The sequence below is a fragment of the Leptinotarsa decemlineata genome, unplaced genomic scaffold, assembly GCF_025532065.1.
Source record: "Leptinotarsa decemlineata unplaced genomic scaffold, Ldec_3_MD MMD2_tig00000010_RagTag_RagTag, whole genome shotgun sequence".
NCBI classification, from domain to species: domain Eukaryota; kingdom Metazoa; phylum Arthropoda; class Insecta; order Coleoptera; family Chrysomelidae; genus Leptinotarsa; species Leptinotarsa decemlineata.
The window spans coordinates 13,109,542-13,133,681 of NW_027412538.1; the positions used below are offsets into that span (position 1 = coordinate 13,109,542).

At 36.9% G+C, this 24,140-nt stretch overlaps 1 protein-coding gene across 1 annotated transcript in view; it reads right to left on the reverse strand.

The window, feature by feature from the left end:
* LOC111508298 (potassium voltage-gated channel protein Shaw) overlaps window positions 1-19,142 on the reverse strand; it is a 129,584-nt gene extending 110,442 nt beyond the window's left edge. Inside the window, exon 1 of the mRNA XM_074171483.1 lies at window positions 18,989-19,142. The gene's annotated coding sequence lies outside the window, so the exon portion shown is untranslated. The remainder of the gene's footprint in view (window positions 1-18,988) is intronic.
* Window positions 19,143-24,140: the final 4,998 nt, after the last annotated feature.

The following is a 24,140-nucleotide window of genomic DNA, read 5'->3' on the forward strand; positions in this document are numbered from 1 at the left end:
CCGCTTGTATGCATAGCTTATGAGCTTGCGTGTCTCATACTCTTGAGCGACCATTTCTGCAATATTGAAATCGGGTTACCTGTTACCATGTTGCATAATTATATCCAGATGGAACTATCTATGAAAAATAATAATGTGGAATAAGTTAGTTGATTAGCGAAGAATAAAAACTCAAAGTCGTCTCTCAAATTTATTATCACCCTCAAATGTTACAACGGTAAAACCATCAATCAGTACATGTTTCGAACCTATATAGGTTCAACATCAACTAATTACTTAAAATTCTGGAGAAAAAAATATTTTATTTTATAGTAATCAATGAAGTCGCCCCGGAGCGCCAATTAATTTTTATTGTTGTTGTTATTTTATTTTTATCGTTCTGAATAAATATTTTTTTTAAAGTAGTAAAGGAAAGAAAATTGTCACATTTCACCAATGAATAAATGGTCACTATGACATGTTGATAATAATGAAAAACAATTTTTTGAAGGTAGTAAAAACGACGGAAGTTGTCACATCATATCTATGAAAGATTGACCTATGGCAGTCAATAAAGGCTCCAACTTTATTCCCACTCATCAAAATCATCAAATGGTACATGAAAACGACTTGTAATAAAAATATCCGAACTGAATTGTATGAGGAGGAATGGATTATATAGGTATCAGATGTATTTATGTTGACTCGGGTAGTTTCGTGTGATAATACCTGTACCTGGATCAGGTACCTGAAGCAGGTACAGGTATTAGGCGCAGTTATATTGGCTCTGGTAGTTTGGTGTGTACCTCACCTATATTAGGTGAATTTTGTAAAGAGGGTTCATGTTGACTTACCTAGTTTGGTGTTCTAATACCTGTTCCTGGATTAGGTACAGGTATCAGGTGCATTCATGAATACACAGGTAGTTTGGTGTACCAATACCTGTACCTGGAAGGGGTAAATATCGTGAAGTGTTTTCATGTTGACTCGAGTAGTTTGTTGTACAGATACATGTAAGTGAATTAGGTACAGTTATTAGGTATATTTATGTTGACTCCGATAGTTCGGTGTGCTAATTCCTGTACCTGGATTAGGTACAAGTATTAGGCGTATTAATTTCCACTCAGGTAGTTTTTTGTGCTAATTTGATTTCGTGAAGCTTGTTAATGTTGACTCAGGTAATTTGGTGTGCTAATACCTGTACCTAGATTAGGCACCTGGATTAGATACAGAGTTAGGTGTATTTATGATGTACTAATACCTGTACCAGGAATTGGTAAATATCGTGAAGCGTTTTCATGTTGACTCGAGTAGTTTGTTGTACAGATACCTGTAACTGAATTAGGTACAGTTATTAGGTATATTTATGTTGACTCCGATAGTTCGGTGTGCTAATTCCTGTACCTGGATTAGGTACAAGTATTAGGCGTATTAATTTCCACTCAGGTAGTTTGTTGCGCTAATTTGATTTCGTGAAGCTTGTTAATGTTGACTCAGGTAATTTGGTGTGCTAATACCTGTACCTAGATTAGGAACCTGGATTAAATACAGAGTTAGGTTTAGTTATAATGTACTAATACCTGTACCTGGAATTGGTAAAAATCGTGAAGTGTTTTCATGTTGACTCGAGTAGTTTGTTGTACAGATACCTGTAACTGAATTAGGTACAGTTATTAGGTATATTTATGTTGACTCCGATAGTTCGGTGTGCTAATTCCTGTACCTGGATTAGGTACAAGTATTAGGCGTATTAATTTCCACTCAGGTAGTTTGTTGTGCTAATTTGATTTCGTGAAGCTTGTTAATGTTGACTCAGGTAATTTGGTGTGCTAATACCTGTATCTAGATTAGGCACCTGGATTAGATACAGAGTTAGGTGTATTTATGATGTACTAATACCTGTACCAGGAATTTGTAAATATCGTGAAGCGTTTTCATGTTGACTCGAGTAGTTTGTTGTACAGATACCTGTAACTGAATTAGGTACAGTTATTAGGTATATTTATGTTGACTCCGATAGTTCGGTGTGCTAATTCCTATACAAGTATCAGGCGTATTAATTTTCACTCAGGTAGTTTTTTGTGCTAATTTGATTTCGTGAAACTTGTTGATATTGACTCAGTTAGTTTGGTGTGCTGATACCTGTACCTGGATTAGGTGCAGGTATTTGGCTATATGTATGTTGATTCAGGTAGTTTGGTGTGAACATACCTGTACCTGGATTAGGTACAGGTACAGGTATGAGCACACCAAACTACCTGAGTCAAAATGAACACGCCTCAAGCCGTACTATTCATATCATTATCGTCGAATAATTTTCACCTATTCAGCATAGCATTTTGGATTATTTCGGCCACATATACACTATTGCACTCCGGACTCTAAAGCTTATAAACTCCGGATTTCTCCATCTTATTTACTTTATCTTTTGTATCAGGAAAGAAATTAGATAACAAGGGCCTGACTGCCACTTTCTTCGTTTTTTTTCAGTTAATCGTTCATAACTTTTGTCACTTTTGAAAGCAGCACTTGATTTTTTTCAAAAATCATCTACACAATATTCCGAATCGAATAACGTGTCGTTCATATTTTTCGGAGGCGAAGAAAAAAGTTCTCAACTTTTTCTGATGATATATCGTTTTCGTTTGATCATATCCTGTACGATTTTCACAACCTGAATCATGAATCAAAACAGTAATTTCATAAGTATCACCGGATTTGAGACACGTCATCAAAAATAAATGGGGTTCCATTAAACCCGTCCTACCTGAGATAATAAAATTCGAAGTTCACCATTTATCAGAGTGGTATATAAACTTGGTGGCAATAAAGTGGGAAAGTTTATATTAAATTGGATGTAGCGAGTAAATGCTTTAAAATCATGACGATACATATGTTTGCAAACCCATTTCATCAGCCTAAACCCAGGTTAATTATTTCCAGTTATTTACCCGTAATAAATAATAATATAATAATAATGATAGTTGAATAATACTGGAGTTTTTTCCCAACGCCAAATCTTCCAAAACACAAAGTCGAGATTTCTGAAAAGTCTGGAATTTACGAAATTGAATGTAAGGACTGCGATGCAAAATATTATGGACAGACAAAAAGAAAGGCAAAATTGTAAAATCAATTTAGGTTGGTATACCTGCATGGATGGTACACCTGGATGGTTTACCTGTATGGGATATCTATAGCATAAATAGCGTTAGCTTCGCGTTAGTTACTAGTTTAATCTTCCTCTTTGAAGATGATCACTTGGTGATCGAAACACGTGTCGATGTGTTGAAAATAAAGATTTGGTGTGGGAAAAAACTCCAGTAATATTCATTACTACACCAAAGGTTCCAAACAGTAAATAATAATAGTTATTCACACAGGAAAGAAGAATACAGATCAATGTAGTTAGAAGATAAAGGTGAATAAATAAGTACTCGATAAGTGTTTTTCAAACTTGTTTCGGAAAAATACAATAAAATGCAATGTATTAAATACAATGAATAAAAGGTAAATATCCTATATAGAAGTAGATTCGATAGATATATATGAATTCTTACTATTATCAAAACAAGTAGATCACCAAAGCCGATTCTGGGACACCAGCCAATGAGAGCGCGGTATAGTTTGGTGTTGCGCAGTTACGCTTTGCGCAGTATGCCTTGGTTTGGCGTACTATGTATCAGTTTCGCTATTTTTCAAACCGCGATAACGCTGCTAGATTCTCAACCTTGAAAGATAACGATTCGAGCGAAACTGATACATAGTACGCCGAACCAAGCCATACTGCGCAAATTGTAACTGCGCAACACCAAACTATACAGCGCTCTTATTGGCTGGTGTCCCAGAATCGGCTTTGGTGATCTACTGACATAGAAGTATTATCATATATGTATTTCAATTTTTGATACTTGAAAAACAACGCAACCGTAGAAAAAGTATAATGCGTGAGAAAACGACATATTTCTCACTCGCTTGATTTGCGCTCTTAAGAAATATGTAATGTTTCTCACTTAATGTACAATATACTATTCCAATATTCACTTTGTTTCAGAGTGAATCCTCCATGTTTTCGCCACACATGTCATCAAACAAGCTAGACTGGACGACCCGTACATATTGAGCTTCAAATATTCCAAGAAAATCACAATTATCCTTCCAAATTAATAGAAAAGTTTTCTCAAAAACGCGTCATAACAACAATGCATCATTATTTTTTTCGCCTTACCCACCTATCGTCGTCGACAAACAGTACATAAAAGGAGGAGGTGAAAGAACATGGCAACTGTCCAACTATTGAATCCAGAAAATACATTAGTCTGGCGCAGAAGAAGCAGGTCCCGTACAGCAAAAGAAACATTTCCCTAGGGCAAATATTTGCAGGTGACTACGCGGATGATGTGCTAGTGCTTTGGATGCTGTTCACACAAATACCTGCTTCAAAGGACTTGTTGTAGGATGGTTGTAAAGAAAAACTATCAGCCTGTTAGGCATGCGAGGAATTTTAGTCAGTGGGCAAAGCTTAAATAACCGCACATTTTCGAAAAACGTGCTGTAACTCAGAAACGATTATAGATTACGATATGCGGTTTTCGTCATCAAGTTTGTCATAAAATTTGACTCTAAGACACAGACATGAGTTTGCATCTATCTAGTTTGAAAACAAGAGTTTCTCCTTGAAAGAGTCCAGTTTGGCACACTCTGTATAGCTGAATTACTTGGTGTTGATTCTTTCCGATTACGTTTTCGTTATTGCTGCATAAAACTCGTATCTTTGGGTTTCCAGTTTTCTGTAAAGGATACTTATATAAGAAAGTATTATCACGTGACGCATTACGTTTAAGTTTGGTGTTATATGAAAAAATCCTGTGTTACATTCAACTTCAACAGCAATCAGTTTCAATGTCCTTGGTGAAGTTTCCCAGGATAGCTTTGAAAGACAAATAACTCCATTGAAATTCTGTGAAATCACTCTGTTCCCTGAATTAATTTGTAAAATAATTTCACATAATCTCATTACTGGCGAAAGTTCACATAATCTCATTGTAGCATGGAAATGAAATATCGAACTCTGCAAGCCTACGAGATTAGGAACGTTGAATATTTTTCTAATCTTCTTCGGAAAAGTTGGTATTGAAGATTTGCGGTTGAATTGTTTTGAATATCCCGCTATAGAATGTTTACCATAATATTGGAAGTCTTTAGTGAATAGTCTTGGGTGGAACAGATCTCTAAGACAGATATTAGTTTCATATTGTGGCAGGTATGTGTAGGATCTGTTAGCATGCTAGATGATAAATAACACCAATTTCACTTCTCAGCTTCCACAAACATACGAAAAGCCTCAAATCCAAGACAGATTATTGAATATTCCACTGTTAGAACATAATTTTCAGAGATAACTGATGAGTTTCATTAAAAAAATTGCTGTGAATAACGGTTACAAGGTAGATATCATTCCATCTAAGAAACTATACTGAGTGAATCAAAGGAACTTTGAGAAAAAATTGATTGTTCACATTTGTAATCGACACATAATACATAACCTAAAAAAACAACCTAACGAATCACCCTCTGAAGTTTCGTACCGTAGTTAGGAAACACCCTGTATATTTCAGATCGATATAAAACAAACATAGCGTCTTTCGAATATTAATGTGAATATAACTTTCTTTCAGTTACTTTTCATTCAATATCTAACACACAGGCACTGCACTTGGAGTAAACAACAATTTCCTGTGGCTCATTTCTTTCAGAAACCAACTTTGAAATATGTCTGAGCGCCTTATACAAAACTTTCTCTTTGTATAGTCATTTTGCTTTCATGGCGAGGCCACCTTTTCCTTGAAAAAGACATAAATATCAATTCTCCAAATAGCATCTACCTTCTACTTAGTAGTTGCAAGAGAAAAATTTTGAACTGAAGGCGCCAAAACATTTAATATCGTTCCATTGGAATCTACTGAGTCGTTATTTAATCATTCCACTTGTTGCCGTCTCCTCGACAATATAGATTGACTTGAAAAGGATAACAAGCTCGTTATAGTGGTTTCGAAGCGGGTTTTTAACTCGAAATGTTCTAGTGGCTGTCTCGTCAAATTCAATTATTCGCGATAAACTCGGAAAGTGGGTGCTAAGTGCTATCCTCAATAGCTATTCTTTTGTTTTCTAGGACAATGGGGGAAAGCCCGGAAATTTTATATACCGGATGGATGAGGAAAGGAAAAATACAGTAAAGATCTCAAATGGGATCTACATGATGGGAATTCGGACACAAATCTAAGTATAACATATTCAAAAAACACTTTCATGTGAAATTACCACAACCTACTTATCAATTTTACTTTGTGAATTGTAACATACCAATTATTTACATTTCTATTTTCTCATATCTAGGATTTCACTAGGCTGTCAACAGCAGTACTCCGTAAATCATAGACAAAATTCTGACATATTATGTAACGATATATTCGTTACTGTCATTTCATTCTATATATGATATGACAGCTATGAAGTGTTGTTCAAAGCTAATTTCTGAATTCCGTGTAACCGGTATTGGCAGCTGTTCCTCCTAGCTTATGCCATCGTTAGTTGACAAGTAACGTGAAAATGTAGAAGAGGAGAGTTCTCTCTGGTAGAGGTTAGAAGGTGGAAGAGCTCAATATCTGGAGATTGTTTTTTATGTGAAAGTAATCGCGGTGATTGTAGTAAATCGGGATATTTCGTGGTGATCACTATGGATTTAAGTCAAAGCGATCGATATTCAATTCGTTGATGAACTGGAGTTTCATCGGATGCGAAACTCCAGTCCTGAGATTTTCTCCCGACAAAATGTTCCATGGAAATATTACATCTCTTCCCCATCTTCACGTTATTTGTCAACCGAAGATGGCATATCCTAGAAGAAACAGCTGTCAATACCGGTTACATGGAATTCAGAAATTAGCTTTGAACAACACTTCATCGATGTCACATTTAACCGGGTGATTTTTTAAGAGGTAGTAATTGAAATAGTTAATGAAATCTTTATTGAAATCGATAGAACAATCAATATAATTTTATGTTTGAAGATGATTTCACGCAAATGTTTTCCGCGGCTCCGCTTTAGATGGCCCATGCGCAAGATCCAATTTTGGCACACTCTCCCTGACATATCGACCGATATTTCACGTATAAATGATTCAATATCGGCTACCAGAGTGTCAGTCGTTGCTGGTTTATCTCTGTAGATATGAGCCTTAACATAACCCCACAAGAAATAATCCAAAGGCCTTAAATCACACAATCTAGGCGACCCATTTTCGGGCCCCAAACGTGAGATAAACTGTTCACCGAAGGCGGCTCTTAATTGGGTCATTGTTTCACGTGTCGTGTGGCATGTGGCACCGTCTTTTTGAACACATGTCAGGCATGTCCAGTTCTTCCAATTTGACCAACAAAAAATCGTCAATCATCACACGGTAGCGCTAGCCATTTACAGTAACGTTCCGGCCATTGTCGTCTTTGAAGAAGTACGGCCCGATGATGCCACCGACTCATAATCCACACCAAACAGTGCCTTTTTTGGGATGCATCGGTAGTTCTTGCAATGCTTGTGGCTGGTCTTTACTCAAGATGCGGCAATTTTGCTTGTTAACGTATCCATTCAACCAGAAATGAGCCTCGTCGCTCAACTCAATTTTTCGATAAAAATGTGGATCTTGTTCCTCCAACTTTGCCAGCGTCCATTCACCAAATGTTAGGCGTTGTGGGGGGTCGTGTGGCTTCAATTCTTGCACCAGCTGTATCTTATAAGGTTTTACATCTAAATCCTTTCGCAAAATTTTCACGTAGTGGAGTATAAGAGGCCTAATTGCTGCGAACGGCGGCGAATCGACATTTCACGGTCATCACGAACACTGGCGGATACAGCCGCAATATTTTCTTCGGTCCTCACTCTACGTATGCATGTTGGTGGTTTAATGTCCAATAATGTTAACTGGGTTCGAAATTTAGTCACAAACTTCCGAATAGTTCCCTCAGTAGGCCGGCGAAACTGCCCATAAATTGGAAGAACTGCACGATGCACTTTTTTCACCGACATGACTTTTGATGATAAAATTCAATAATATGCAAGCGTTGTTCATTCGTAAGTCGATTCATGGTTAAATTATAGACCAAACTGAACAAGTTTGACAATGACACAAGACACGATTCACGCGTGATTTGTCAAAAACAGTGTTGCCAGCAAAAAATCACTCAATATTTTATGATATATAGAATGAAATGATAGTAACGAATATATCGTTACAAGTAATTGTTCATTTTGATTATTTCATTCATTTTATGGTTAGACAGACAGAATAATGTTTTTTAAGTACAAAACACAAGCACTACAGGAAAATCCTCGAGGCCCTCTAGAGCGGTGCCTGTGCATGTGTGTATTCCTCTTCTCTCATTCGGTCATAGTGATTAACGTGAAATGAAAAGTGAGTTACAGTCAAGGAGATTCACCCACGTTTGCGAGAATGTCATACTCAGAATCGGTGGTCGCCCCTTGTATATGTGTATGAAGGGACTGAGGAACAGGTGGTAACATTGCCTGGATTCTGAACTGAAATCTATTCTATATACGAAGGATTGACTTTTGAAAGGGTGTTTTCTGTGCCTGGCTCCACAGGAAAAGCACATAGTGGTGATTCACTGCACCAGGCAGAGCTGTTTAGACTCGCGATAAAAATCATCAGTGGTGCTATGCTGAACTATGAATACTTAGTTGGATTCGGTTTTGTGACGCTGATTTCTCTAAGCTTCAAGTCGAGTAACACTTTGTATATTTTCTGTCGCTAATTGGCGGGATATTCGCCTTCTGCGATTAAACTAGTGAACTAGGTGATTCCGTTAGTTATTTCGAGAACCAAACAGAATCGCTATAAAGTTAACGGCTCCTTCCGCGGCCGTATTTAACGATTTTCTTGTTTAAATGAAATTACCAGCCCTCATCCAACCGGGCCGCTCTAATTAGAGAATAATAAGTGAACAAAGCCTTCTGACGTTATCCCCGTGAACTTGTTTCTATTGTTACTGGATGCTGATGTTGAAATCTTCTTTGTTTTTACCTGTCAGTTCCAGCCGAGAAGGAAAAGATGAAAAATTCAGTAGTTTATGCCGTGCGCTTTGTTTTATTGTGCAATTTATGACTGGGCGGAATGAATGCAGGGCAGTGCGCTTAACACGATTCACTGCCGTGGAAGAGAAAAAGATATTGACGCACAATCCACCACCCAAAATAATTAGTTTTTCGTTGTTTCAACACTGTGATTAATTGAAGGTATATGTTTGGCTGAGCTCAAAAGCTGATCATATGGCATAGCTGTGAGTGACACAATATTGATGAACCTCAATTTCATCATACTCCCTGTAGATGTAGTGAAAGCAACAGTGAAAGACCAATCAGACCTTTGAGTTGTAAAACCCTAATGAAATGAAGGAAAAAAATCACAATATTACACTACACTGCAAAATGGGATAAGGTTAGGTCTAAAGTGGTCTGAACGGCTCTGCCGAACTCTAAAAACCTAATTTGGTCCCCAGCAAGGCAGGCACAAAGTATATGCTCTGCTGTTTCATCATTTTCCAAACAGTGGCGACACACACTGTCTTCCGACAGTCCACGTCTCTGCATATGATGATTCAAATGACAGTGACCAGTAAGAAGGCCTGTTAGACATCGTAGTTTATCCCTACTGTAGTCCATTAACTGTTTGGTCAACTTCAACAAGCTTCAAAGGGTGGATAAACGCCTTGGAGTGAGCATCCTGGAAGATTCTGCCAGAAGTCCATAAATCTTCTTGTCATCCAGGTGTTTAATGTTTGTTTAGCAAAGCCCAAAGCTTCTGGTTCAATGAAACCGCTTGCAACACCCTCCTTTGCAAGAGAGTCAGCAGTTTCATCACCTTCCAGGCCAGTATGGCCAGGAATCCAGACTAGAGATAATCTGTTAAGTCTTCCAATCGAGGAGATTCGTTTTTGGCAATTTGCCACCAATTTAGAAGTTGCTCGGTGTGAGCTTCCAATGGCGCTTGACTGTCCGAGAAAATGTTTATTGACTTGTGTGTGAGGTTGGATTTATTCAATCTCTCCGCATACAATTCAATAGTGCTTGAAATACAGTCACATAAGTTCCTAAGCAGGTAAATTACTCTGTCTTGGGTCTGCGACTGAAAACACCTGCACACCTGCACCACCTGCTCTTAATATTTCCTTCTCCTGAAGGATCCAGTCCTCTCTACTCGGGAACAGTTCTTTATAAGGCAGTTCGTAGTTGATAGTGGGAGACATAAAGTCAGAAATCATTTCCAGAATGCTGTGAGTTCCAATGTCAACCAACAATCTGTTGGACTCTGCATTCGATTGATTTGTGCAATTGGCAATGTACACAAGTGTATATGTAGTCCATCTAGCCTCTCTCTCCAGAAAAATGTAGAGAGGAGGTAGATCTAGAAGGATCTACATGGCCAATGACGGTGTGGTACTTATGGCACCAGTAATAGCCAGACAAGCCTGTCTCTGTAAGCCAGAGAGTTTCGCTTGGACCGTTTTCTGTAAAGCCTTCGGCCACCAAGCAATTGCACCATACATGATCATTGGTCTGACAATCATCACATAAATCCAATGGATTTGTTTGGGACCTAAACCCCAAGTTTCACCACAAATTTATTTATTTATTTATTCACCCTAACAGACCACATGGGTCTAATTACAAGGATGACCTCATTACATACAATATAATAGACACAATATAATACACTGAAAATAAAAAGAAGTAAAAATTATAAATCAGTCCTACAAAGACATTGCCACTAGCTGTATAATGATTTTTTTTCTTAAATTTGTTAGAGAATCTGTCCAATCTATATCAATTATTACATTCAGTTCATTTGCGAGACGCAACATACCTGCAAGTGGGCCACCTATGGAGTAGAAATTTTGTATATAAAACATTGTATTTGATCTTGTCCTTCTGGCTGGAACGTGAAAATTAATTGACGATAATATATGAGGTGAGTTAAGTTTATTATTGAGAAGCCGGTGAAGAAATGATATTACACATATTTTGCGCCTATTTTGCAAAGAAAGTATCCTGAGTTCATCTCTCAAATGAAATGTTCTCACTAAACGGTAGTCTGGTCATACGTGATATTTTTTGAAGTAAAGATATCTTAAAAATTTATTCTGAAGTTTTTCCAATCCATATAATGTGGAGTTATATTCGCCAAACCATATATTTGATCCAAATTCCAATTTACTTCTAACCAATGTGATTCTTGAATGATAATGTATTATTATATGTAATCCCTGAGTCTTTTATTTCTGTATTTCTTTCAAGAGGGACCCTATTCAGTTCATAACTGAAGAGAATAAGGCATTACACAATCCCTCACTGTTTGTACTTGTTTATACATTTTCAGGTCATCAGCAAACATTAGGCATTCTGAAAATTCCAGCACTACTGGCAAATCATTTATGAAAAGAACAAAATATAAGGGACCTAAATTTGATCCCTGTGGAACTCCAGAGGTAACTTCAAATTTTCTTGAATATGAACCATGATATTTTACAAGAGAATCTCTGTTTTCCAAATAGCTTTGAACAGTTTGAGAGTATTTTTAGTTAAACCATAAAGGCTCAACTTCAACAATAAAATATCATGATCCACTTCATCGAAAGCTTTTTGGAAGTCTGTATAGATAGTATCCAATTGAGATTTGTTTTCAAGTGCCTCATATGCTTTTTGAGTATAAGTTAACAAGTTTGACTCAATAGATCCTTCGACATGTCCATAGAGACAGTCTGGCTTTGTGTAAAACTGTTTCCAAGTGATCGTTCCAGGCGAGTCTTTCATCAAGAACAATGCCAAAATATTTCACCTCACCATTGAGGGAAACCAGCGTCAGATCGTCCAATTTTCTCCTCTTGAACAACGTCCAACATGCTTTGGAGGATTTTACAAGCTACCCTTTCCGACGTGGACCTTTTCAGGATGACAAGGTCATCTGCATAAGCTTGCAGATCAACTTTTCTTCTGTCAAGGGCATCAAGCAGATTATCCATCAGGAGCGACCACAGAAAGGGGGATAGTACCCCACCTTGAGGCAGCCCCTGGTGACCCTGAACCTGATGGCCTCGCCTTGAAGAGTCGTAGTTGCAGTTCTGTTTATTAGCATGACATAGATCCAGTTATGGTCGATTCTATACCCTTTCTAGCCAGAGACGATCCTATAGATTTAGGTAGTGCATTATCAAATGCTCCTTCAATATCGAGAAATACAGCAACCGCAATCTCCTTGTTGTCAAGGGATTGGGAGATTTTCTCAACGAGGGTTTTTAATGCTGAATCTGTCGATTTGCCAATTTGATAAGCATACTGTTGGTTATTCAGGGGGGATGCATATAATGCTAGCCTCACCCTCACCCTCACTGTTTCAACTCCGGAAACAGTGACAAAAATCAACCAAATTGTGCGTGCAGATCGTCAAGTGAGCATCTGGATGATTGGCAAGGCTGTAAACGTGTACTTGTCCATCATTGAATTGAAAAGAAAAAGAAAGAATGAAATAACTACAAAATAACAAACTAAGAGAAAAAACCCTACCCACATAATGTGTTCAATTATGGAGCATTAGAAAATCAAAAAGTTTTTTCCCAAGGAAATAATCTTCCCTGAAAACAGGCCCTTTTCAATTCAAAACTAATAGCTACACAGGCACCTCTACTGATATGATCATTTTATACATTTAATAGAGTAACGCATTTACTTCAAATGAGGTCCGGTTTCGTATTCATTCCTGCAACACCATCACTGAAAGTTTGTCGAATGAAATGGACACGAGGGACATCCTCTTAAAGGATTTGAGTAACCTCAATTTCCACTTGAATAGCCCTTGAAGGAAACCACCAAAACCGCATTGAAATTCATAATAAATCTCCTCTCGCTTGATCCAGGTGACAATTGTATTGTTCTAAATGGATAAGCTCAATTTGAACTTCCTGATCACCAACATCCAATATTTCAAATGGCACAATATTTATGCTCTCATTGTTTATATTATAATTAGTAGAAAGTTATGAAATCAATTTTTTTCTGTCTAATAACATATTAAATGCCTGAGTAATTTTTCGGTCTGTTTCGGCAGCGTTTGTTGTTCCTTAGAATGACCGACTTGACAACCTGATATGATGCCCTTGACTTTTTCAGAAGTATACTATATGAGCTCATGAATAGAATTAGAGATACTCCTATCAGATTGTGAATGGTGAAAAGTTCGAACATTTACTAGTATCGGAATTCTTGGGACAATTTTTGAATACATTTTTTCTGGAAACTATGATTTCAATCTTTTTTTGTTCGTAGTTCATTAAAACGAGTATAAAACTGATGATCATTCATGAACGTCCGGTCTGATTTTCTGAAATGTAACAGTATCAATTCAGCCTGAGTCTCGAAGAGTTCTCAAACACTGAAATTCGAAGTGTACTGAGTTGAACCTCAAAACGATGAGCAGCCACACCCCCTCGCGTATTTCTGAGTGTATCGCTCTTGGTGAAATCAAATGTGCCAAGTCAGCTGAACACTTTCCGTGAAAGTATCTATAGAAGAGAGACAAATCATCAACCTTTCTTTGACGTTCCAGACTACCAAGGTTGCAAATGATGTTTGCGGTTCCAGTCAGGCGCATAACTCTTTTCTGGATAGAATCCAGCAGCTTCAGAGTATGCTTAGGAACGGAGTTCCATACATGAGAACAATACTTCAAAGGAGGTATGATCTGAACTTTATGAAGCATCAAAAGTGGCTGAGGTGTGTACAGTTTTCTGGTATGGAACAGTGCTCCAAACTTTTGAGAAGCAGCCTTTGTAATTTAAGTGACATGCTTGTGCCAAGACATATTAGTGTCAATTTGAACCCCCAACAAACTCATCGAAGCCGTCAGCAGAATTATCTGTCCTGACATTATTATCTGTGGTTCAGAGACATTTATCTGTTTTAGGAAAACCGATGCCTGGGTTTTTGTAGCATTGAATTGAACCTGCAATTCAAAATCACTTCTAGATCCTCATTAAGACACGCATCCTTCTGCTGCGGGTAACGATGTGCATCCACAGCAAGAGAGATGCACACAAGTTGCAGTGAACATTCTTTCGGGAAGCTGGAGAGCTATACACAAAAATGAATCGACAAGCCATGGAAGTTTAACCAGCATGCCACACACGGTCAGAGGCCTTAGAAATGCATGCTGTTGACGATATAATAGGGTCTGTCGTCTTCAATACTATCAGGACTTTAGTTTTCCACAATGTTAGTAGACTATCAAGTTTTATTTGTTGTTAGTGACACTAAGTCACATCGGTTTCCTATTGATTGAACTGAGTCACAATATTTGAGCCTCCGATGTGGTGTATTACAAGGTTTGATTTTTGGTCCACTATTCTTTGCCATCTATACATCAATGTTTGCAGTTTTTAGTATGTTTCCATACGCTGATGATACCTACTCAGCTATATAAACATTTTTCGTTGAACATGTTGACTGAGGCAAATGAAAAAGTTACTCGTTATTGTTCAATAATGAACTGATGTGAATCTAGTGTCATCGACAAGAAGCGAATAATCTTGGTGTGGTTTTGGATTATGATTTCACATTTGAGGGATAAATCAATCAACTACTCAAGCGTGCATATTATTTGCTAAAGTCTGACGTGAAACTGATCCTATGTGAGAGTTATATCTAATCGAGATTCAACTATGTTGATGTGTTGAATGATCTGCGTTTGACTAGTAGAAAAAAATTAAAAAAATATTCTGAATGGGTTCAAAATTTGCTAATTTTCTTTCCTTCTATGTTTTTCTCCATAACACAGCCCACAAAAAAAATTGTGTCTTGCTGCCGAATAAAAATCAACTGATTTTGGTTAATTCATCTGTGTACTAAAGTGTACCTACTTACTGGAAATGCCCATAACATGAAATTAGCGCTAATTGCTTCTTACCTATTGTCCGATAAGTAAATAGTATTTTCTCGAAAATGGCCTTAATAAATTCCTATAAAGTCGACTGCATTCCATTGTAAAATTGAGTCTGAACTTGAGTTTCCTTGCAAGAGTTTGTTTGTGACAACTGAAATCCATGGCTTCTACAAGCAAGTGTTGTTGTGTGAATAACCCGAACATTTTTTGCTACATATGTGGCGAATACATTTGTAAAGGAAAGTAGAAAACCAGTTTGTGATTTTATAAAAAGGGCATATCAAGCCTATTTTGGTGTTCATTTAGGAGATCAAGATAAATCCTGGGCTCCACATGTAGTGTGCAAAACTTGTCTTGAAAACTTGCGACAGTGGACGAAAGGACAACGAAAATGTTTTAAAGTTTGGTGTTCCAATGTTATGGAGGGAACAAAAAATCATTTTGACGATTGCTATTTCTGTCTTGTGAATATAAAGGGCATTAATCATAACAATCGACATACGTGGACATATCCTAACCTGGATTCAGCAATAAGACCAATTCCACATCAGCTTGAGCAGATACCGATTCCAATATTTAGCAGCCTAGCTACGTTACCAGAGGATAATGTCGAAACGTTATCTGACGAACTACAGACTAATAGAGTTGAGGAAGACAACAGTGATTTTGAAGGGGATTCAACACGTCCTAAGCGCTGTACTCAGGAAGAGCTAAGCGATCTTATTAGAGATTTGAACCTTCCAAAGGAATCTTCCGAGTTGCTTTCCTCCAGACTAAAGAAAAAGAAACTTCTTCACCCAGACACCAAAATTACATACTACCGTAATAGAGAAGAAGATCTTTTGTCTTTTTTTCTCAGCAAGATGATATGGTTTTTTGTAGCAATATTGAAGAACTGTTAGAAAAAATGGGTGTGTCGGAGTATCCACCAGATCACTGGCGTCTTTTTATCGACAGTTCCAAACGAAGTTTAAAGTGTGTCCTTCTACATAATGGCAACAAATATGAAAGAATACCAATTGGGCATTCTACAAAACTGAAAGAAGAATATAAAACAATATCGCTGGTGCTAAAAAACATCAAGTATGACCAACACCAGTGGGCGATTTGTGTTGATTTTAAGATGGTGAACTTTCTCCTGGGACAACAAGGTGGCTATATCCTTGTTTCCTGTAACTTTGGGATAGCAGGGCTAAGGACCAACACTGCAGTAGAAGAAAATGGCGTTCTAGAGATGCTTTAGTTCAAGGAGAAGCTAACGTAGTTAACGAAGCATTGGTCGACAGAGAGAAAATAATATTACCTCCGTTACATACCAAACTAGGGTTGTAAAGGTTCTAGACCAGAATGTCCTTGTTTTGAATACTCGTCCAGCAAATTCACTGCACTTAGTAAAGAAAAATTTAAAGCCGGAATATTTGATGGTCCTCAGATACGACAACTTATAGGAGATTCGCCATTTTACGGAATCGATGACTGAAATTGAGTGTAATGCATGGTGCTCTTTTGTGAAAGTTGTGGAAAAAGGACCGTCCTTTTGAAGCCTTTGCAAGAAAATCATATGAAAGGAAGTTTTTAGGTGACGCCAAATGACAGATTTGTGCTGCAATGCTGGTAAGGTTACAAGAAAAGTTTTTTTGGCAGATATGTGTGATGATTTTTGTAAGTATATCGTTGTACAATAAATATGTTACTTTTTATCCGTGTTTCGTTTATTTGATATATGTAGGTAGTGCTGCGTTAAATTACCCTATATGTTAGAAATGTGATCTGTTGTCGTATTTTCTGAAAAAGATCTGATGAAGCAAATCTGGATTCAGCAGATCCAAGTTACCTAGAAACAGTAAAAAAAATTCCGGCAGCAAACTGTGTGTTTACCAATAATTGTATCGATATAATGCAACGGCTGTGAATCTGACAGATATCCCAAAGAAAAACTGCGCATTATTTTGTCCTTGGAGAGTGAAATGTTAAAATCAATGGCTGAATAAGTAAGCTGAATAATAGCATTACCAACCTGTGAATCAAAACTGGTTAATTAGTCTAGGATTATAAAATTTTCAGTTTTTGGCTGTGTATCAATGTTTCGATTACTGGTCATTTTATTGACTGAGATATTATTAGACATTGTTTCTCAAGAGGAATACACACACATATAAAATGTATGATTCATTTCGTGAATATTGGAATAAGCTACTTTAGATAATCTCAATTGAGGAGCAACTAGAAATTCGAAATGAACCAGATGAAAACAATTAGACTTTTCTCAACTCGATTATTACCCCATTGGTCATTATAATGACGTATTGAATAGCCTCTGATATCTTCACATTTCACCCCATTAGATTTTTACTGTGGTAAATGGTCAACTATGGTCCACTATGGTCTAAAGTCTCTAAACCTTAACCAGCTGCCTCTGGATCAAAATAGTCCAGCACAACCTGAAGAGGAGCTTGGAAAACCAGAAAATAGTTACCAGCAGATCATATCCTTCTTTTTTTTAGAAGGTATGCCTGAAGGGAACGTAGCAAACATTTGTCCAAGGCGTTGGAAAAGGAAGTTTTTGAAGCGCAGAGATGGAACCACAAAGTGCTAGACGCGGGTTCGATCCGTGCTCAGAGACGATGGAGATTTCATCCTCTTGCAATCCCAGCTCGCACAAAATTTGACAATGAAGGCAGTCAATTTCGTATAGGAATGACAGCCCAAGGACAATCACGTTGACATGTATTTTTCATTAAACAAAAGTCATTTAGTCGTGGAGAAAATGAATGTTTTCGGCTTTGAGGATGTTGCAAAAATACATCAAACCAAAGAGGAAACTGCAGAATTGTGGAAGATGAAAAAAAATCAGAAGAAGATCGATAAAGACTTCATGAACTTTCTACGTTAAAGTAATTCTTCTGTCATTCGACTGGAGCCAGTGGAATTAAGTGACTTCATGATTATATATTATATAATTTCATCACCCAGAAATTGTTGAAGTTGCTGATGTTTATGTTTATTTTTGCACTATTTGAACTAGAGTTGGCATTTAGTTTATTGACTTTTGTTTTATAATAAATGGTTTATACACTTCAATAGTGGATTGAAATAGTGGGTTTATACTACGAACATAGAAAATATACAAATGCTACTCGTTTTTTCAACGGAAATAATCCGGGCAGAAATGTAAAACAAAAATATGTGTTGCATATGCTTATGGAAATTGGTAACGCTGCTAACAGACACGACCGCTCAGGAATAGTCAAAAACTAAGGCATAATGTTGCAGGTTCAGGCAACGTTGCCTAAATAAAAAATAATCAGTATGACTAAGTTTCCCCAAGCATCAGACTCGAGTCATAGAAACGTTTTCAGAATTTTCCTACCACATAAATTATAGCTTCACAAAATGAAAATGATTTAGGAATTGAACAAAGATAATTTCAATAGAAGCGTTGAATTTTGTAGATCCTTTTGGAGCGCATACTTTGAAACGTGACAATTTCTGTCGATCGTTCAAATTCTAGGGCACCCACTTTCTGAGCTTCCTGGCCTTTCCCAACACTAAACCGTTATTTTAACACCTCGCGTGTTTCGATCACCAAATGCTCATCTTCAAGAGGAAGAATAAACTAAATCTACATACAATGTGGTCCTTATTTATACCATAGATACCTATGCCAGATACTTGCGTCTCAATTGCCCAAATTGTTTGATTTTTAGGTGGAAAACTAAATTTGCCGTTTCACGTTTCCATAGTCTCAATATCAAATGACTCATTTAGGATGACTTGTTTCAACTGTATGAGAAATCATTGTACATCAACCTGAAAAAGCTGAAAAATCCCAACTTTTCAGGCGTCTCTCATCTGAATCTCTCAAAGTTATTTAAAAATTGGCACCCTCCAACGAAAATTCAATACCTTGACAAACTCCGCCAACGAAATTCAAATCATAAGTCAATGTCGTTGAAGCCTATCAACTCAAAAGTTGTAAACTTGGGATGAAAAACTCCCCCTACCTTCCTGACTGCGAGAAAAACTCGTTAACAAGCAAACACAACTTTTCACTAACTATGCCTCTGCGGGAAAGTTGGCCGATCCGTCGCGGAGGATGCGTCGGGACGCAGGTAGCTGCAAGCGTCGCGAGCGTCGCATTCAAACTGAACGGTGGTCCATTACTCTGGATGCTGGATGAATATTAGCGCATATTTCCAAGAGTTTACCGCTCCGAAATGCTCAAATCCACGTGAAGTATTGTATTTGTTCAGAGGCGGACTGGTAGCGAAAGATAAGGAATAGTTTACGAGGGGAGTGGTAATTACTGCTGACGATGGATTGTTATTAGTGCCGGTACATCTTCATCCAAATACGAGGGTCTTCTTTTGAGTTCTTACTCATATATCTTCATTTGAAATAGGAATTCCTGATGTACATACAAATCTTGATTTTTCAGTCCCCTGGAAAATTATGATTTCATAGTATTTTAAAATGATAACTTCTAATGGGTACACACAGCGCTAGCCGTATCTCAGACGAACGATTTTGTCGCCTCTCTTCACATGACTCAGTGTTCAGTGTGCGGTCGATATATTACTGTTGACAGTGAGCATATAACGTAGAACTGTCACCGCTTTTGAAAGTGATTATTATTTATGTATTTTCATTAATTAAAATAAAGTATATCAATTAAGGGTATTGAAAAAAGGTCACATAATCAACTGGTCTCCTTTGGACGCCATCTAGAGTGAATTACAAAAGTATTGTACTCCTTTTCCGATGCTCTTCAATGATATATTCCAATGAAACAATGAATAAGGTTTACCTGTTGGTTTCAATAGAATCTAGGAAACATCATAGAGTCAAAGATTCAAAAAATCACAAGGGTTCTATACTTTCCGTCCAATTCCTTGAAAATCCAGCCCGAAAAACTAACCAGGCATTTGGCAATGATAGTGTTGATGAACGCACTGTTCGATGTGGGTTTGCGAAGTTTCATTCTGGGGATTCTAGCCTCGTAGATGAGACAGAAGTGGTCGACCAACAGTAATCCAGGACGAGGATTTAAAGACCCTGGTGGAGACTGACCCGTCACAAACAGTGCCTGCGACGGGAAAAGAACTGGTTTTTGATGGTTTAGAACGTATTGGCGTGTCTTTACTAACTATATTTTACATATTCAATGCCTAATATACCTGATTTTATAATTTAAAGTACCTACATTTCGAGAGTTTTCGGCATACAATGGCTTCCTCGGGCGTGTCTTAATAACTAATTCTACACATTAAATGCTATATATACCTTATTCTACAATTTGAGGTATCTGCATTTCAAGTACCTGATTTTTTGCCTAAGTTTCTAATGAATTAAATTACCTGAGCTAATCCAGTTTCTACATTTGAAAAAATATTCAATAATGGGGAGTTATTCAATTCTCACTGATCATTCAATAAATTACCCGAATTCCTAAATCCATTGATATGTAAACATTCTAGAAGATTGAGTTTCAATCTCTTCTCTTCTAAATATAACATATCGTATTCATGATTGAACTCGTGTCCTTCTGCTAAAAGGAGGTTTGCAAATGTGGAATTGGTCTTTCTATTTACGAAACTACTTCTATTCTCTTCAATTCTTTGGGAAAATGTTCTCCCTGTTTGGCCAATATATAGTTTTGGGCAAGAGCCACAAGTCAGCTTATATACTCCTGATCGAAGTTTTGTTTTTATGGTTTTTAATAAATTTACTTGGATCATTATTCGTTCTGTAAGCTACGTTTACGCATTCTTTCCTCAAAAAACGGGCAATAATATTGGTTGGTTCACCCAAATATGCCAATGTCCTATAATTGACGTTATCGCATCTTGAATTTGGGTAGACCAGGTCCATGGCTTGGTTTTGTAGTTTTTTGGAAAGGATGGAGTCTATAATATCTACCTCATAACCGTTGTTAATAGCGATTTGTTTGATCAAGCTCTCTCTGAAAATTACTCTCAGGCAGTGGAATATTCAGTAGTCTCTGAAACATACTATTGAATGCAGCAATTTTATGCTGGTAAGGGTGTGTGGAGGAATTATGTATGATAATGGCCGTGTAAGACAGTTTGTGAAAAATTGCAAATTCATGTTTATTTTCATTTTTCGTAATAATTGAATCAAAGTAATTCATCGAATTATTCACCTTCCTCTCAGTGGTGGTTTTATTGACGGATAGATGAAATTGACATATTCAATGAATTTGCCTATCTGTACCAGTAAAACAGACTAGGATATCATCTACGTATATGTACCAGTTCAAGAAACTGTTAGTCAACAGAAGAGGCCCGATCCTGCTATACGACATTGTCTGTCCGCTCGTCACCGTCCGAAAATGAAACGAATTGAGTGTCGAAGTTCTACCTCACCCACCATAATTTCCAGACCTCTTGCCAGCCGACTACCATATTTTCAAGCACTCCGATAATTTTCTCGCCGGTAAAACCTTCGCCAAACATGACCATGTAAAAACGGCCTTCATCGACTCCATCGAATCCCGAGCACATAATTTTCAGGCTGACGGAGTTATTCGACTTGTGTTTCGTTGGCAAAAGTGCACTTTTCAAGGCATATAAGATATCAACAATTTCATACATTTCTAATAGTTTCCACTCTGTTGAAAGCCTTGTTTGTTATGCAAGTGAGGGCATGAACCTATATTTTGGATAAATTTTCCAAGATGAGTGCAGTTGCAAATGCATTATGCACAGTAAGTTTCCATATTATGTCAACAGCTCATTACATACATATCAAAGCCTAACTATCATATTTACTCAAACGTACTCAAACTCAATCAGATAGAGCTAATATATATCACTGGCCTTTATTTAGTTTTCTTCCCATTTATTTTCATGCTTCTTTTCATACTGCGATAAAAGTTTTTTATATATTATATTGAAATAATTTGGTAGAAAAAACAATGCAATAAACAACTTTCATACAAACTTTAGCCGTCTATGTCTTCCTATAATCTGAGCTGGGTTGGAAAACAAACAAGTCCATTATATCATGTACAATGTTCTGTACTTCTTCCACTTCAGCGTTTTTCAATAGCTTTAGCGAATAATTTGTTTGTCTAGCTCGTTTCTCGCTTGGCAGATAGTTATTTCCACCGTTGATGTTCTGCACAAAATCAAGGTACTATCATATGAGCTTTTATGGAAAATTCACTCAATATCTATTTGGGTAATCTTCCCACCCTTCATATCGATTATATTTTCAAGATCAAGCAGTATTTTCACCCTCCGTAAATAGGAAGAGGAGTCAAATACACAAAAACACAGGCATCGGTTTCCTCCAAAAAAATTAATGTCTCCGAACCGGATATAACAATATCAGGACAGACAATTCCGCTTTCTGCTTCGATGTCTCATGCTATGGAAAATGATACTGATTTGCTTATAGACTGATTGAGTTAGGGGTATATTATACATATCAAGCCTAATCGGTCCCAACATCTCTTTATATTTGCAGAAAAAAGAACAATTTGAAAAGCAAGAATTTAAATTGGACGCGGGTCTGTTGACCAATAAAATTGATCGTGTCTAGAGCGAAGTTGCCAAGTGTATTAGTTTTTAATATCCAATCACAGATCTGATGATCCAATTTGACACATGCCATTTTTGTTGTTATTGTTGTCAACTCTATGTGAATACAACTGTTACAATTATCTAATTAAAGAATGTTTCTTTTGTAAAAAGTAGGTCTCGACGGGTGCCTATTTTGCTGCATATTCCGTCTCATTAGTTTACATTCCGAAAAATATTTTTTCAGGTTATTTTTGGACTGAAGGTAAATTTTCATTTTGTGGACACCTGGCGATTTTAAAAAAAATTTTTGACTGTACTTACGTATTTTGATGCGTAGATTACGAATCCGAATTGAAAAAGCGGCGCTCTCCCTTATTTAAAAAGTTACGGCCCTTCAAAGTTCAGAAAAGGACAACTTTTCAGCCTTTCTTTTTCACCAAATAAACTATTTAAAAACACAAGCATTTATTCACTAGGTCACCTTTACACCTTATTCCTCCTTCTTCAACACTTTTCATTTCAATAATCAATAATTGTCCATTTTTATGCTTAATTCATGGATTCGAGCGATCTCATTATTGTATATTTATTTGGTTGATGGCTTTATTCTTTGAAAAACTGAATGAATAATTACAGTTTTGGAAGATTCAACACAGATTACCCAAACGAGCCTATAACGCTTGAATTTAGTATCAATATTAGAAAGAGGTATGTATGTAGAAATCGTTTTTTTCATAATAAATTGCAGTTGTACAGATTGAGGATTGTAAAATAAACTGAATATTTGAAATGATTCTTTAATCCATTTTGCTATTATTTTTTTTTCATTTTCATAACTGTATATTATTAAATAATGCATAAAATCATAGTTTAGGTGAATATTTTGTGATCTTTCGAATTTGTGTACTGATTTTAGGTATAGAACATAGTTCCAAACATGACTTTTCGTATACATTTTATTTCATGTGTAGAATTTTTCATCAATTGAAACGTTAACGGGTTCATATACACTTGCATAAATAAATTGATAATTATGGGTTCCGTAAATTTTACGATTTGGCAATGTTGATTATTTCTATTGTTCCTATTGGTCAATCGAACAAGAAGCGGGAATAGGGTCATGACGTCACCACCCTATCAAATTCGAGTTTTAATAATTAATTACGGGAAAACTACGGTACTTAGAGAGATGAAACAAAGTGCACTGTTTTTCAATTTCGAATTTCTATCAAGTAAACTATAAACCAAAAATCGTGAAACAAGACCATTGCACAGGCTGCTTTTCAAAAGCTTGGAACACTGTTCCGAATCAGAAAACTGTACAGACCCTAACAACTTTTAATGCTTTATAAATCTCAGATCAGACCTTCTCTGGAGCGTTGTTCTCAAGGCTCCAGAGAAGGTCTGATATTATATCAAGATATTATATTAGAAATACGCGACGGACTGTGGCTGCTCATCGTTTTGAGGTTCAACTCAGTACATCATTTAGAGAACTGCGTTTATGTGGAATAACGAATAGTCATTACAAAACATCTACCAACCTATATTTGGATCTTGTCATAATTTTCTTCCACGGTTTTTTTCACTCTGCTTCCACCAAATTCTG